Source organism: Barbus barbus (genome assembly GCF_936440315.1).
Source record: "Barbus barbus genome assembly, chromosome: 13".
NCBI lineage: Eukaryota > Metazoa > Chordata > Actinopteri > Cypriniformes > Cyprinidae > Barbus > Barbus barbus.
The window spans coordinates 28,231,893-28,249,045 of NC_136741.1; the positions used below are offsets into that span (position 1 = coordinate 28,231,893).

Consider the following 17,153-nt stretch of genomic DNA (forward strand, 5'->3'; position numbering starts at 1 on the left):
GTTTTTAGGTCTCTTCTGTTCACCAAGGCTGCATTTATTTGATCAAAATTACATTAAACAGTAATAAATAAAAAAAGGTAACTGTAATATTGTGATACATTATTAGAAAAAATAAAATAACTGTTTTCTATTTTAATACATTAAAAAATGTCATTTATTCCTGTGATCATTACTCCAGTCTTCAGTGTCACATGATCCTTCAGAAATCATTCTAATATACTGATTTGCTGCTCAAGAAACATCTCTTATTATAATCAATGTTGACATTTTTGTGGAAAACATGATGAATTTTTCAGGATTCTTTGATGAATAAAAAGTTCAAAACAACAGCATTTACCTGATATAGAAATTTGACAATATAAAAGACTTTACTGTTGATTTTGGTCAATTTAACGTTTCCGTTGCTGAATAAAACTGACCCCAGACTTTGAGTAGAATATATTTAATTAAAAATTATGAAGCAATTTGAAATCATTGAATACCATTACATGGTTCTGTGAAATATTTGATTCTGACTGGTCAATTGTTGCATTTTGCAGTTAAATATTTCTATGCAACTTATTTTTAGAAAATAATTTAAAATCTAATCAATATTTCATGCCCATTACTTATTTGGTAACAATGTGTTTAGTAAGATAAAAGACTGTCATAGAGTCATTATCACAAAAAACCCTTCAATAATAATTATCTCGCTGTATAGTACATCATTACTTCTAGCATTAAGCATCCCTTATATTTCAGCATTATATTTGGACAACCTGTTCTCTAGATTGTATCAAAACTTTTTCTTTTTTTTTAGCAGATCATCACTTTTGTAATCAAAATTAAAAGAACTTTCAATAAATAAATACATGCTACAACTAAGCATTACAACTACTATCTGTTGTATATGAGATCATAGAACAATATCGAGCAGTGAAACAAACAGTATCAGAGACTCGCCAGTGGATCCAGTGGGGTTGTTGGACAAAATCTCTCACACTAATTCCTCTAGATTAGAAGAAAAGCATAAAAGAGGCAGGCGACTGGTTTTTGACTTTGGCCTTGGGTGAATCTTGAGGGAGCCACATGTGAAAGGGAGTTTTAACGTCTTAAGATAGTTTACATCATGGCAGCTCTCTCAGGACACTTTCATTCTCAAAGTTCTGAGAGTTCCTGGGTGCAGAGCAATTTGAGCATTGTGAGAACTGTGTCATGTCTAGGACAGACATCAGCGTTTTTCAGCTTCAATAGCTCCTACACATGGGAGTTTTAGACTTACGAAGTTTGAAGCATTGCTTATTCAACTGCATTCTATTCAAGATCAAGCAAACCAGGAAAGTCGGGAAAAGATACAGTTTTGTTGTCTGTACCCATTTGGGAGCCTCATTTTAGGTTATCTGCTGGAGATTTGTACTAAAGCTGAACTCTTAGCTGAGCAAATTGCTTAAAAATAACAACAAATGACCCAAAACCCCAAATCCTTTGCTCCCGAAGGCCAGATTATGGCTAATCTATGTTTAATCAGAGTTGCTTACCCTCTAAAGGTGACATCTAAGAAGATTTAAGACTGTAAATCCTACTGTACGTGGTTAAGCCTCACTAGAATAGCTATACAAGTAGAGACATATGTCCAATCAGGCAATGCTTTGGCTTTCAGCCACTGAGGGTCCATGTCCAACATGAAGCCCCCCATCGAGGTAAGGTGTTGGGCGGGCAGGGGATTTGGTGGACAGGTGCAGGGTAACAGTATCGTCATTAATCTGACAGAAAGAGGTGAATATGTGAGAGCTTTAGCAACACGCTAATGCGCGGCCGCGGGGTACGCCGTGGTGCCATAGGTGGGCTTTTGGAGCCTGGATGAGAGCTGGTGTGGTTTAGCAAGGGGAGATGCTGATGAATGGAAAGCGTAGAGGGTCATTAATCGCAGACGTTGGGGAGAATTGCGTAAGAGAAATCAATCTTCAGTACTGCTGCTGCGCTGCTTTGGCGCGATCTCTTTAGACCCAAACGCCCCGCAACATTTATCACACCTCCACCATCCCTCTCGCTCTCTCCGGAACGAGAGGGGAAACTGCAAGCAATAAACATATCAATAGGTGTCCACCATACCCAGCTGCGTGGGTTTTTTAAACCGAGAGATTCAGATGAGGGAAAGACAGAGGCAGGGAATGAACAACAGTGGAAAACAACAGTGAAAAATGAAATAAAACAAAATGTGTCTCATACGCCATAATAAATCATATATCGGCTAACAGCCATTCTGCTTTCTGGATATCAGCATCAAGCATTGAAAATGACATGATGAGCCATTTTTATTTTTGAAATAAAGAAAGCATTTCAAAAGTCAACAAATGGAAAAACAACTGTAAAAATAAAGATAAAAATAAAACAAAACAATAAATAAAAAAACAATAAAATTGATAAAATTAATAAATAAAATATTTGATATAATAAAATAATTTTTAATGATGAAATAAAAAAATAAAAAAATAAAAATAAATGGGAAAGATATCACAAGTCAAAGATTTTTTGTCATTTGCGAGTCTTGCAGAGAACAATAAAACACCGCAGGCTTGACAGATGCTTTATTACACTTCTAAAGAGTCTTGTGCTTTTCTTCAGAGAAAATGTTCAGATATTTCTGCAAGGTTGCGCTTTGCCTTTAAAACTCACTAAAGCTTTCATCCAATGGTCATTTGTAGGCCAAAGTGGCACCATCGGTTTACATGCAAACATGGCCAACCTTCAAAAACATCTCCATCCATTCAAAGAAAAACCCAAGGTTAAAAGAGTGTGTGGATGGACACGGAATACTGTAAATAATCTTTGCTCCAAAACACAGTGATCTGCTTTGCTGTATGCTACCTACATACACTGCTGCTGCTTGGATATGAACAAGAAATAAAGAAATAAATACAAATTCAGTCATAAAAAGTGCAATATACTGTCCACATATAATGCCTTAAAATGCTGTCTAATTAGGCAGCTTACAGGTTTTGAAACAAAATCATGACAAAAAAGAAAGTGTTCTCAGCACATAACACAATTAAAGAATATTGAACGTGAACAGGAAATATACATTGTGTGCCAGCTAATGCATGTATAGTATCTGATATCCAAAGTCTCCCAAAGACTTGAGTCACCCCATGTAGTGACACAACTCGAATCAATTAGATTAACACTGCGAACAGATGTTGGGTCGTTTCTCTCCGGAGTGTTTTTTAATTACTGTCTGTTTTTTTGTAGCTGCAGTAAACAATACTTAGCATTTAACTCTGGATGCAACTTTAAAACTTCTCCTTTTAATTAAGTGACGTGCATCAAAGTGAAACTGTTGTACTTTGCACAGCATGAAGCAAGAGTTTGCGTATCACGCTGGGACTTGACGTTTGTGTCAGGTTAAATTCCCAGCTAAGGAATGCTGCAGCAGTCACAAACACTGAGGACAACTATCATCATATAGAAGTTCCTCATACATACTGCTTCAGCATTAGCAGTGTTCACCTTCACTGCAGCTTTGAGCTCTAAAACACTCAGCAAAGCAAAGTTCTGCTACACTGCGCTGCTACATTTTCGCCAAGGGCATGCTGAAGGGTCAAGTGTCACTGCGTGGCAAAGTTGAACATTTTTAAAGAGGAAAACTCGATTTTTATGAGGATATGGGTGCTGAGTTGCAGTTTTACACGTTAAAAGTACATTCAGTGTGCAGAAAGCGAAAATGAAGGGAATTTAAAGCGATAGTTCACCTAAAATTATAAAATCGGCATTTTTAAATAAGTGTTTTGTGTTCTAAAGAAGAAAGAAAGACATACGGAGTAGAATGAAAACAGGGTGAGTAAATGATTTCATCATTTTTGGGTGAACTATTCCTTCGAGCGGCAGCAGCTGGCAACATCAGCAAGAGTTTCAAAGGCAACAAAATATATTTGGTTGTGATTTCACACTGATGATCTTAAGGGAAAGAAGTGAAAGTGGAAGGGGAACAGGGGAAATGGAGAGAGAGCGACTCAGCAGATCAAAAGGAATATACTCTCTGTGAGGCCGACACCGCCGTCTGTCTGCTCGTCCCTTTGTGGGTTTGCAGTTGTTGTGGTTTATCCTGTAGTACACAATAACCTCCAACAGCCACACATGCTATACTGTCTATTCTATTAATGACTGACATGAAAAAAGTACTGTGTAAAAGTTCTGCAGAGTACTGTGGTAGTTGGACATTTAAACATTTTAATTGCAAAACCACGGTATACGGTACTGTTCAAAAGTTTGAGGTCAGTATTTCTTTTTATTAATAATACTTTTATTAAGCAAGAATGCATTAAATTGATCAAAAGTGACAGTAAAGCCTTTTCCAAATCCAAATCGATTTCTATTTCAAATAAATGCTGTTTATTTGATCTATTCATCAAAGAATCCTGTATTACAGTTTCCGCAAAAAATATTAAGCAGCACAACTGTTTTATTTATCATATTTTGTTAGCTCATCCATCAAGTTGACAGTGTGAAGTAACATGACATTCTCTGTTTGTACTCAGGTTTCCTCATTGCCATGGGAACCGATTAGATGATGAATTTGGTTTCATTTTCTCACTTTATACAATATTTCAGATGAACCAAATTGATATCGGTGCAATCTAAACAGAGAACAGTCTTGTGGTTTGTAGTTCAGATGTTTAATTGCCCTATGAACATTTTTTCAAATTGGTTCAACCACAAAAAAAAATGTAATTTTAATTGAATTTTATTAATATTTTATATAACACATTTTTATTAATATTACACCCAGAAGAATGTGATATTAAAAAAGATAAAAAACATCCAAACAAATAAATAAATAATACAAAAATTAATTAATTTAAAAAAGTACAAATTATTGTAAGTTTTAAATTGTCAATAAAAGTTAAAAATGATTGAACAACTATTAAGTCATAATGAACCGTTCAAAAAAATGTTTATTTATATTATTATTATTTTAGTTTTTTATACTTTCAACACTACAAGTCAGTTTTGAAAGATTGGAAACATCAAAATAAAATATTTACTTTAAGTATCTGAAGATTTTATTTTCAGATGTTCAGTATAATTTCCCACAGAAAACGGATTCATCCACGGATACTTGATGGCCATAAACAAGCTAAAAAATGGACACAGAGCAGAGAGATTCTTGCTACATTGTTTCAATAAAAATAAACAACAGAAAAAAATGGAAGAAAATCTCAGCAGAAAAAAAAATAAAGAAAAAATAATACACACAGAGGAGTTATAAAACAAAAAGCCATAAGACACCCTCACACAATCCATTCCCAAAAGATGACTCCAAGTCTGTCTTGTTATTGTTTAGCCTTCAACTGGGCGCCGGACGGGGAAAAAAGCAATCACCCTTCCCTCTTCCCTAGTCAATCATAAGCTCCAGGATTCCAATCATTTAAACCTTCCAAGAGCAAAACAGTGTGAACTGCCTCGCTCTCCACTTCCTGCAGTAATGACTTCACGCAACGAGGATCATGATATATCAAACGGCGGGCGGCGAGGAGGAGAGCAGATCGGTGGGAGTTGGGATAAGAGTGGAGGGGAAAAGTGCTTATATTCATGAACTCTGCAGGAGGTTTCGGGACATTACGGAAAGACTGGGAGTGCATGTAAGCAATCTGTTGTAGAAGGGGGGCGACGGGGGGCGATGGCTATTGTGAAAGACTTGGAGAGCTTTTGAATCAGAAAAGGTTGGAGCAGACATCAAAAAGAACGTACGAGAGCATGCGTGGCATTCTCTGGTGCGTCTGTGTGAGGATTTGCTGGGGTGTGAACGGAGTCCAACTAATATTTAGAAGTCTAATTCCACAGCCCAAGAAACTGTACAACCACATTCAATGCAATTCTGCATAAAATTTTGATTGTCATATAAAAAATTAAGCTTTGTCTCCTCACAAAGGTGATTGTTCCTGGTTTTTGTTGAGGATTGAAGTGCTTCCTGGCCTTGGCTTCATGAAAAGTCTTGAAATAAGCAACTGAAATTAAAACTAGAATAGCAGATAATAATGTCTAGCTATTTAAAAGAAAAAAACGTTATACCAATCGCATGCATATACTGTGTCCAAAACATCACATTATTAAACCCATTTTCATGCACATTCAATGTCAAACTGTTTCATTCCTCCATCACACAATGATTGTTTTCTCTTAACTGCAGACAGACATTAAAATATTAATGCACATGTGTGTGCCTAATCCACTAATATATGCTTGCTGAATGGCAAGAATAATTAACATTGATGCGTTATGTTTAATTCAACTGCATTCAATTTGCATATCAACTTATGACACAACGTGTACAATTTCTATAGAAAGTAGCATGCGTTTTGTTCTTAGTATGCAAATTTTCATGCGTTGTTGACCTATGATCTTTGCAAAAATGTGTAGTATACTTTATCCCAGAATGCACTGCGCTCAACTTGACCTTCCATTTCTAGTGTGTCAATTGAACACTAAACTCATTTGACTGGACTAGGGATGGGTCGAGATAGTCAACAAGTTGATTAGTTAGGTCAAGTAGTTTATCTACATTTTATTGTTGAAAATTCATGGTAACAACCCTCTCCGATAAAAGCCCTCTTAGAAAAGTTGTATTTTTTAAACTCATCTTCTTTAAAGCACAATCCATACATATTCAGATGGATGCATTTGGTTGTTTCAAATTAACTGTTTATGTGACAATGTAGCCTATTAATGTTTGAAAAGTTCATTGCGTAACTCAAACAAATAGTTAAAATAAGATGATACAGTGTAACTTCTGTATATATTAAGCAATATGCTGGTATTTAATTCTGAAAATACTTCATAAATAGTCATCAATGAACCAATGACATCAGCAGAGAATGACTTCAGTCGGCATTTGTGCATAAAGGTGTAGATTTTGCTATTTTTTGTCAGTGTCTCATTGGTTATAATTATTTCTGAGGAAATAATTTATAGGCACAAAACCTCAGCTGCAGTGGTTCTAGTATGAAGTTACATGATATAAATTTTAATTGCCTGTTCAATCAAATGCTGAAAAAGATTACAATATTGCTATTCCCCTCCTATCGAGTGAGAAAGACCTTTCTGTCCCAGATGACCTCGACTGGAAAAGGCCAAGGAGCACATTGCTATGCATGAATTATGAAGTCTCTCTGAGCAGCCTGAGTCTCCAAGGACCCAAACGCCTCAGTAGACAGTAGATCTGTGATATTAACTCAAAGCTTTTTGAATGTGAGAAAGTGTAATAAAAATCAATTGTAAAAAATGATTGCATCATTATAACAGTTTCTTTGTTTCAATCCACTCTGTTCTCAAAATTTGTGAAAAAAGAGATGCAGCTCAATTTTGCTTATGCTTAAGTAAATTCAAAATTGTTGAAAACCAGAGCAAACCCAACAAGTATTTGAAAACTAGAAAGCCTGTCTGATTTACATTTGAGACTGTACTAAATATGATGCAACAAAAAGATACTAAATGGTGTAGTCTTGGTGAAGTCTAATTCATGAACAAATCACTGTTATGAGCCAGTTCATTTTAGTAAATCAAAAACATATTGTGACCAATGTCACCCAATTGCCAAAACAAATTACTCTTATGAGCTGGTTCTAAAACTGATTTGAATCAGACTGAAATGCTGTAATGTGTCATTTACAGCATTAGCAGAGAAATTATTTATTTCATATGACTGAAATATAACCAAATGAATCAGAATCAGCTTAAAATGTAATCCAGATGAGAATCAGAATCTAATTGAACCAACTCAAACTGAACTGAATCAAAATGAACTGAATTAAACCAAACAGCATCAGTTTGAGTCAAATCAAAATCTTGTGAATCAAAACTTAATTGTATTGAGAAATCTTAAAAATCTTAAATGATAAATGATAAATGGAAAAACTTGGTGGTTTCCTTTTTATATTTTAAATCTAATGCAACGACATTTAGACATCTATAAGTATACAAGCACTTCTGGAGCCCCTGTAAGTTGAAACTTGAGAACCACTTTCATTTTACTCAAACCTTTAAGGAAAAAAATGAAAAGTTGTCAAGATGAAACCGTTTACAACGCTTATAGCACTAATAATCACATTATGCAGGTTTACAATGTTTGACAAGCCAACAACAAACGTAATTTCATTTTTACCGCATTCCATTTATACCTGTCTGCTGAGAAGGAAACTTTCCCATTTCTTTGTTTCCTCCTACATTCTGTCTCTGTGTGGTTTTTGGACACACTTTAACGGTTGTGCCTGGCGTCATGTATTTCGGAGGTGTTTCTGGAAGCCTGAATGAGGGGGGGCAGCTCCACCTGTCAGCCTCCTCTGGTCAGCATGCTATCTGCAGCCATGCACATCAAGACAGGGTGACAGCTCCAAAGGGACCTAAAGAAGAGGGCTGTGTTCACTTTTCCCTTCCAAAACTCTTTCTTCACATTGTTTCCCTGCTCTCCAGTCAAACGACTCTTCAACCAGCCATTCCCCTCAAGATAAGCCACATCTACCATCTCTCTCAGTCATTTGGAGAACTAACTCTCTAATCCCTGCACAGATCTCTTGATCTTTAAACAAAAGGTCGGCTCAGGCAACAACAAGCAAGTGAACAAAACGCACCATTAAAAAGAAAGAGAACACCAGCCGATATGTCTTATGAAACATCGTCCTCCGTGAATACACGTCACTTTTCTAGACAAAAAAAATCTGACAGCGCAGCAAAACTCCGCTTCCAGCCCCCCACGCTGCAGCGCGCTCATCCGCGTCTCTCTTTTAAGTCTCCTTCCAGTTCTTTCATCAAACTGAGATCATTACGTTTAAGACAGGTTGCCTGGAAACAATTCACAGAAGAGTTGACGATTAAATCATTGTTACTCTTTTAATGTGCAGTGGTGAGCGTACCACCCGAGCACAGAGACTGCCTGGCCTGGTTATTAATGATTCCTCGTTTTTTTGCATGCTGGGAATGTGACATTGTCATTGGCAGCTTATGTACCTGCTTGTTAACGGCTCATTTTAGAATGCAGCGCTCCAAAACCCACAGTGCATCTGGTTGACAGGTCCAAATATAGTCATGCAGAGAGGAAAGGAAGAAGAATGGGAAATAGATAAAGAGAATGAAGACTAAAAATTTTGATTAAAAGGGCGAAAACCAGAATTACCCTTCACAGCCCACAGACAACCCATGTGTGTGATTTAACGGCTGATCTAATTGAATGAAAATGGCATCTGATGGAGCTACTGAAAGTTCATTTTTAAAAGCAGTTATATATTTATATATAGAGAGAGCTGGATAGATTACTTACAAATAATAGTCATTTACTAATTACAGATTTCATGATGAAAACTCTAATTAGTAATGTAATCTAGGTTACCGATTTTAGGTAATGTATTCTATTTTTTAGATTAATTAGACTACGTTTTTTAGATTAATTAGACTACTTAAACTTACCATTACACATACCATATTGATATACAGTAAAAAAAAAAAAAAAAAGCAAAGAGAAGCCCCCCCCCCCCCCCCCAAAAAAAAACCATACACTCCATTTTTTGATACCAACATCGCAAAATGCATTAAACATTACATTATACCAGTGTTTCCCAAACTGAACATTAAGCAACATTAAAAGGACTGTAAACATGCAAATATGTTGGTAAATTATTTTAATATTAAATTACTTAATATTAATATTTTTATTAAATATTACATGTCAAAGTGGTTTGGCTGACAAAAAATATTTGGGAATCCCTTTGTTTCATACATGGTGTATTTGTTTAAGAGGTGCTTTCTTAATAAATTAAGAATGATTTACTGCCATTGTGTGAATAAGATGTAATCCATGAAAAAGTTATCCAATTATGAGCACTGAAATGCGTATATATATATATACACATCTTGATTGTTTCTCAAGATGGCGCCGCGCATGACAGCCATTGTGCTTAGCTCTCCAGTTGTTTTAGAATCAGAATCAGAATGAGCTTTATTGGCCAAGTATGTTTACACATACGAGGAATTTGTTTTAGTGACAGAATCTCCACAGTGCAACAGAAAGACAGCAACAGGACAGGACACAGATAATAAAGAATAATATACAAATAACCAAATAGGCAATGTACAAAACAATACAATTATATAATATAGACAATTATGTATGTACAGGTATGATATGTGCAAATTAATTAAGTGCGGTGAATGAATAATGTATAATAGTTGTGTGTTCCGTGTTTATTGTCAAGTGTTCATGAGAAGGATTGCCTGAGGGAAGAAACTGTTCCTGTGTCTGGTCATTCTGGTGCTCAGAGCTCTGTAGCGTCGACCAGACGGCAACAGCTCAGAGAGGGAGTGTGCTGGATGTGAGGGATCCAGAGTGATTTTACCAGTTCTTGGAGAGTGGGGAGGGTTGTACCAATGATTCGCTCAGCAGTCCGGACTAACCTCTGTAGTCTTCTGAGGTCAGATTTGGTAGCTGAGCTGAACCAGACAGTTATTGAGGTGCAGAGGATGGATTCAATGATGGCAGAGTAGAATTGTTTCAGCAAGTCCTGTGGCAGGTTGAAGTTCCTCAGCTGGTGAAGGAAGTACAACCTCTGCTGGGCCTTTTTAACAATAGAGTCAATGTGAATGTCCCACTTCAGTTCCTGAGAGATGGTGCTGCCCAGGAATCTGAATGACTCAACTGCAGTCACAGTGCTGTTCATGATGGTGAGTGGGGGGAGAGCAGGGGGGTATGGTGCAGTCTTAACAACCTGGAGCTCAACACGCTCAAAACTGTGGAGATGATCGTGGACTTCAGGAGAAACCCCCCTGCACTCCCTCCACTCACCATCATGAACAGCACTGTGACTGCAGTTGAGTCATTCAGATTCCTGGGCAGCACCATACCTGTACCTACATGTGCAATGACAATAAATTGAATCCAATATATTTTACTGTTTATGTTGTCAGACAACCGAATGAATATGAAATAGTGACTGAAACGCGACCCATTAAGACTACATAACCAGCTCTCCCTTCCAAGATGTTAATCTGCACAAAAATCCTGATAATCGAGCCGTCTGATGAAATACACATATGATAAAGACAATAGCTGTGCTGTGATTTTGGCTATACTTGCATGTAAAATTAGAGAAGCAACATAATATCTGTGATTAATTGAAAGCCCTGCTCCTCTCCGCATCTCGCTGAACAGAGCAGACGCAAAGAGAGAAAGAGAGAGTGAGAGTGAGAGAGAGAGAGAGAGAGAGAGAGAGAAAGGGGCGTGTGCGTGCGCTGGGAAAGCAAGACCTCGTGCTCGCATGGCAGTAACAGCAGTCTCAGAAACTAAATAAGGTTTCAGTGCTTTTTTGAAGGGAAAAAAAAGTCGCTAAAGGTGTCTGCAAAGTCGCTAAGTTGACAACACTGTGCATCTCCATTTCTCCAACTACGGACTAGGCCACGGGTCAAACAGAAAATGTGCGCTGCATTAAAAAAAATAGTGCCTAGGGATTACATTAGAGATGAGTTAGACAGGAAAGACTGAACATCATGTTGGTTTCATACGGATTACTTCATCACAAAATGTTTGTTTTCGATAAGAAGTTCATTTAAAAGTAGATGCTTCAAGCTTTCTATAGATATAACTCTCATGTCTGTGTGTTGAGAATTCACCGAGTTACAGTTCATTTTAGTGACGTGTTTCTAAAAGCAGTTTGCGGAGACAGAGAAGACAAAGAGCCAGTTTGTTTTCTTTTTTTTTCCAAAACCACACAGTTTTGTTGTAATTGTGAGTGTATACAAATAAAAGTAGACACTTAACAGTTTCGATTTATGTATAACATTTATTTGTGTGACCAAAATCAACAGAGTATTGTCGAGACCGTCGACCCCAGAGAGATAAAATGAATTTGCGTTAACGCGTTATTAACCATTAATTATTATTATATATATACACACACACACAGTATATATACAATATGCTAATATACTATGTAAATATTTTATTCACTGTTTTTTGTATAGCTATATCATTTCAAAAATCTTCATTTGCAGAAAATCAATGGTATATTATGAAAAATAGTACTGATTGATATGCAGTTTAACACACTCTTACTGATGTTTTTTAAATTACAATTTTATTTTAAAATATTATTATTACAGTTTTTTTGATCAAATAAATGCATCCATAGCGAACATGTGAGGCTTCTTTCTGAAAAATCTTCAAGAAATTTAGATGTGATATTGCTTATTGTCCAAGACCTAAATTTCCACTCTAATTTGGGAAGAGAAATGAAGCAAACAAGCTCATTTCACAACTGATAATGACCCTAAGATTACAGAAAGCCTTCATCTGACAAGCAAAGCTGCATTATTCATGGACGAGTAATTAATACCACCCTCTTTGTCTCTCTCTCCAGTTTTTTTTTTTTTTTTTTTTTTTATAGTTCTATGTTCGTGAGCCCATCGAAATGGAAAGCTGCCCTAAGGCCAGGCCTACAAAAACACATGACTCCAGTCTTGAAAAACATCTGGCTGTCAGCGAGGCGAGCTTGAATGCGGCGTTGTAAGGCTGAATCACAGTGAGACACAACCTAGAGCTAAACCACAAAGTCTGCTACTCCTGTAGATAAGGGCCTCCTTCAGGTCCTTTGGGGGCTATTTTTGGTATCGGAACTCATAATCATGAGAAGTTCATTAAACGTCACCCAAAGCCAAATGCAGTCTCCATATGTTGGTGCCCAGTGGGCGCTACTCTCCCAACAAGCAAACCGCCTCGTCTTCCCTCTATAAGACGTTCAAATTAATTAAGAAAAAGCACATTTTCCCCTCATCTCCATTACTGAAACAGTGGTTGCATTTTCAAATGATTTGAAATTCTTCATTTATGTCCTTCTCTCTAGAGCAGTTTTGTGCAAGACTGAGATATCTGTTGCTATTTGTACCAATTACACTCACAATCCTATTTGTTTGATATATTGTTAGCTATTTCCTTCCTAGCATTTTATTTTAATATGCAATACAAACAAATAAAAGCTTGACAATCACTATGGAAGGGGGCCATTTCATTGAAACAACAGTGAAACCAGGAGTAAAACTAAATCACAGATCATTTTTGTTGTGGTTTCTTGCTCCCTCTCAGATGTATTTACAATAAACCATTTTAAATTTGTCACTTGTAGTAGAGATATTGATTTATTCATTGTTAATGTTTGATTTATGACCACAGATTTCAGTTAAATCCAATCTGTTAGAAATCAACAAATGTGGTAAATCCACATTTCCCATGATCCAGAGGGATTGCTGTGATTTCATTTTGAAGTATTCCATGTTAATATATAGAGGCAGGTTATGAATAACAAAACTATTTGAGGTGGATTGGAATCCGCTGAAGATTCGATTGGGCCATTTTTTGTTGAACAAAAGAGAAATGAATATTTATGCTGTATGTTTTTCTCCTCCTCTTCCTCTTTGGTCAGAATTTCTCCCTCTGTTTCTCACCCAGCAAGGTCTTTGTTCAAATCAAAACAAATTCACAATAACATTCATTTCAGTTTCTTCATAATTGATCTTTGAATAATGTCACCTGATATTACTGAGCACCAACTCTTATCAGAAATCTCTAAAACAAAGAAGCATACAATATACAACAAACAATATATATCTGCTACTCAGAGGAAGAGATACTGGCATTTGAAATAAATGTGTTTTTTTCTTGAAGAAATGCTCCAGGTTCAACATTAGTCATCCTTCACCACAAAAATAAAAATAAAAATAATAATAATAAAAAAAATTGATAAAATAAAATACATTAATTAATTAATTAATTAATTAATTCAACTTGTCCCCCAGTTTGTAAAAACAGACAAAAAATGTATTTGCAGTATAATTGAAGCAGGATAAACATTAAAATGCACTACTGTGCACTAAAATTCATAAAGATTTTTTAAATGTTTCTGAAAGAAGTCTCTTCTGCTCACCAAGTCTGCATTTATTTGATCAAAAATACTGTAAAAGCAGTAATATTGTAAAATAATATTATAAAGTAAAATAAATGTTTCTCTATTTAAATATATTTTTAAAATACAGTTTATTCCTGTCGTGAAAGCTGAATTTTCAGCATTACTCCAGTCTTCAGTGTCACATGATCCTTCAGAAATCATTCTAATATACTTTTTAACTACTCAAGAACTTATTTTAAATGTTTGCAGATGTTTCCATGCCATGAACAGGATTATTTATTTAAAATATAAATATTTCATAACATTATCGATGTCTGTCACTTTTGATCAATTTAATGCATGATTGCTGTACAAATGTATTCATTTCTTTCACAGAAAAAAAAATAAATGAATCTTACAAACCCGTATAACTGTATATACGGGTCATCATATTCAGATGATGTATAAACCTCAATTTCGAAAAACTGACCCTTATTTTTTTGTGGTCCAGGGTTTTGTGGTCCAGGGTTTATATATATATATATATATATATATATATATATATATATATATATATAAGGGGTGTAACGGTTCACAAAATTCACGGTTTCTTTTGGATACGATACAGTGATGTCACAGTTCGATACGTTTTCGATACACCAAAAAGAAAGAAATTATAATTTTAATAAACAAATAATTTTTTATTTATTAAAACTAGGCTAATTTTTTACTTTGAACAATGATGGAGCTATACTTAGCAGCATACAAAACAAAAACAGCTCCGGTTTGAAGTATTCCAGCTGATGTAGCCTATTGTCATGTAGAAGCTGCAGATGAATCTTTTCCAATAAGTTTAAATTGATTTTTACCTTTTATGGGCATTTTTTACCTTTTATAAAGCCATTTTTTTCTATAAGTGTGCATTTTTAGTCTTTTTTTTTCATTTAATAAGTCACTAAGACATTTGGGCTGTTACCAAGCAAATGAAGTCAGTATTGACCAAATTCATCTTTGCTATGCAGCGGAATTGCTTCTGAACGACATTTAGATGCCTTTACACAGTTTAATGCAGCTCAGAGGGACATGTAATGCTTTAACCTGCAGTTACAAATGCATAAATAATGTTTTTATATTTTAAACCTAAAACGTTGACAACTGATGTTTGAAATAAAATTTTTTTTAAGATATTTTAAATGTGAAATTAAAACCGCCAGCAGGTGGCAGCAAGTCACTGTTAACAAGTGAGTCATTGCGATTGAACTGAGTCATTTTACGGGTGATTTATTCAGGAACAAGCACCGTCATGTTGCTCAGAGACGCAAAACAGTGTTGTGGCTGTGTTTGGAATTATTTTTGTTGTCGAAATCGAGCAAAAACAGGCAATATGCTGTCTAAAGCCCTATTCGCACAGGATTAGTATTACCTGGTGACCTCCAGTCATTTGTAATAATTGCGGAGGTTGTCTGTGATCTTAATCCCGTGCGAATCGGCCATGTCTGTAATTTGTAAAGTAAAAATTCCCCCGCAAATGACCTACCGTATTTCGCCGAACACCGAGGTCCTGTGATAATATTAGTCCTGTGCGAATCGGCATCTCTGTGATTTGGCCAGCATTTGGCGGGTCGTATATCATTTTTCAAGGTTTTTGTTTCCTGTGCGCCTTTTTATCCATCTTTCGCAAAGAATGGAGCTGCGTTGGAGTGCTTGATAGTATTTTGGGTGCTGTCATATCGCTACACCGTACAATTTGCAGAAAGAGAAAGCTGAAAAGGTTTAATGTGTTACAAAATAAATAAAACATAAAGCTTGAGATATTATTTTAACCTGGTGAAATGTAAATGACACGGGGCACAAATCTATATTAGTTTCTTTTTTTTTAAATCCATCTAATTGGACCATAGAACGGGACTCTCAAAGTCATTTCAAAATCACACATGGTCCCCAGATAATACTAATCCCGTGCGAATAGGGCTTAAAACGTAAATCTATTAATTAACTTCTTGCTTATTGAACTGTTGTAAATATCATTTGTAATCGTGCTGATTTTGGAGAGAAAAACGGCACTCTTCTGTGATATTGATTAACTATATGAAATTATGTAAATATATACATTTTCTGCCCCCATATCTTGAAATTTGTGATAATTCTAAATGCATTTTAATAGACTGAATCATGCAGTGAAAGAACGCACTCTATGCGCACACGCACTAATCTAACCTAATAGAATAATATGCTAATAGGATTAGTCCAAGGAATCGTTTGGTTATATGTGACCCTGGACCACAAAAACAGTCATAAGGGTCCATTTTTCGAAATTGAGATTTATACATCATCTGAAAGCTTTCCATTGATGTATGGTTATGTTAGGATAGGACAATATTTGGCCGAGATACAACTATTTGAAAATCTGGAATCTGAGGGTGCAAAAAAATCTAAATACTGAGAAAATCGCCTTTAAAGTTGTCCAAATGAAGTTCTTTACAATGCAATTAAGTTTTGATATATTTACAATTGGAAATTTACAAAATATCTTCATGGAACATGATCTTTACTTAATGTCCTAATGATTTAAGGCATAAAATAAAAATCTATAATTTTGACCCATACAGTGTATTTTTGGCTATTGCTACAAATATACCCCAGCGACTTAAGACTGGTTTTGGTTGTTCAGGGTCACATATACAGTGCCTTGCGAATGTATTCATGCCCCTTCAATTTTTTCACATTTTGTTATGTTGCTGCCATCAATCTACACGCCATACACCATATTGACAAAGCAAAAACAGAATTTTCACAACTTTGTAAATTTATTAAAAAGAAAAAACATTGCATAAGTATTCATACCCTTAACTAAATATTTAGCTGAAGTACCTTTACAGCCTCAAGTCTTTTTTGTTTGATGTGACAAGCTTTGCTCATCAACATTTGGCAATTATCTGTCATTTGTCTCCTCACCTCTTCACCTCTCAAGTTCTTTCAGGTTGGATGGGGGCAGACACACATTTTCAGGTTTCTCCAGAAATATTTGATTGGGTTCAAGTTCAGGCTGTGGCTGGGCCACTCAAAGACATTCAGAGCGTTGTGTATGAGCCACTCTTTCTGTGTGCTTAGAGTCACTGTCCTGTTGGAAGGTAAACCTTCTGCCCAGTCTGAGGTTCTGAATTCTCTGCTCTTTTCATTTAGGCTGTCTCAATATTTTGGTGCATTGAGCTTTTCTTCTATTCTGATGAGTCCCTCAGTCCCTGCTGCTGAAAA

At 35.8% G+C, this 17,153-nt stretch overlaps 1 protein-coding gene across 1 annotated transcript in view; it reads right to left on the minus strand.

Annotated features, from left to right (window-relative positions):
* LOC306878833 (receptor-type tyrosine-protein phosphatase T-like) overlaps window positions 1–17,153 on the minus strand; it is a gene marked incomplete at both ends in the record, with an annotated part of 257,633 nt that overhangs the window by 125,522 nt on the left and 114,958 nt on the right. The window lies entirely within an intron of this gene.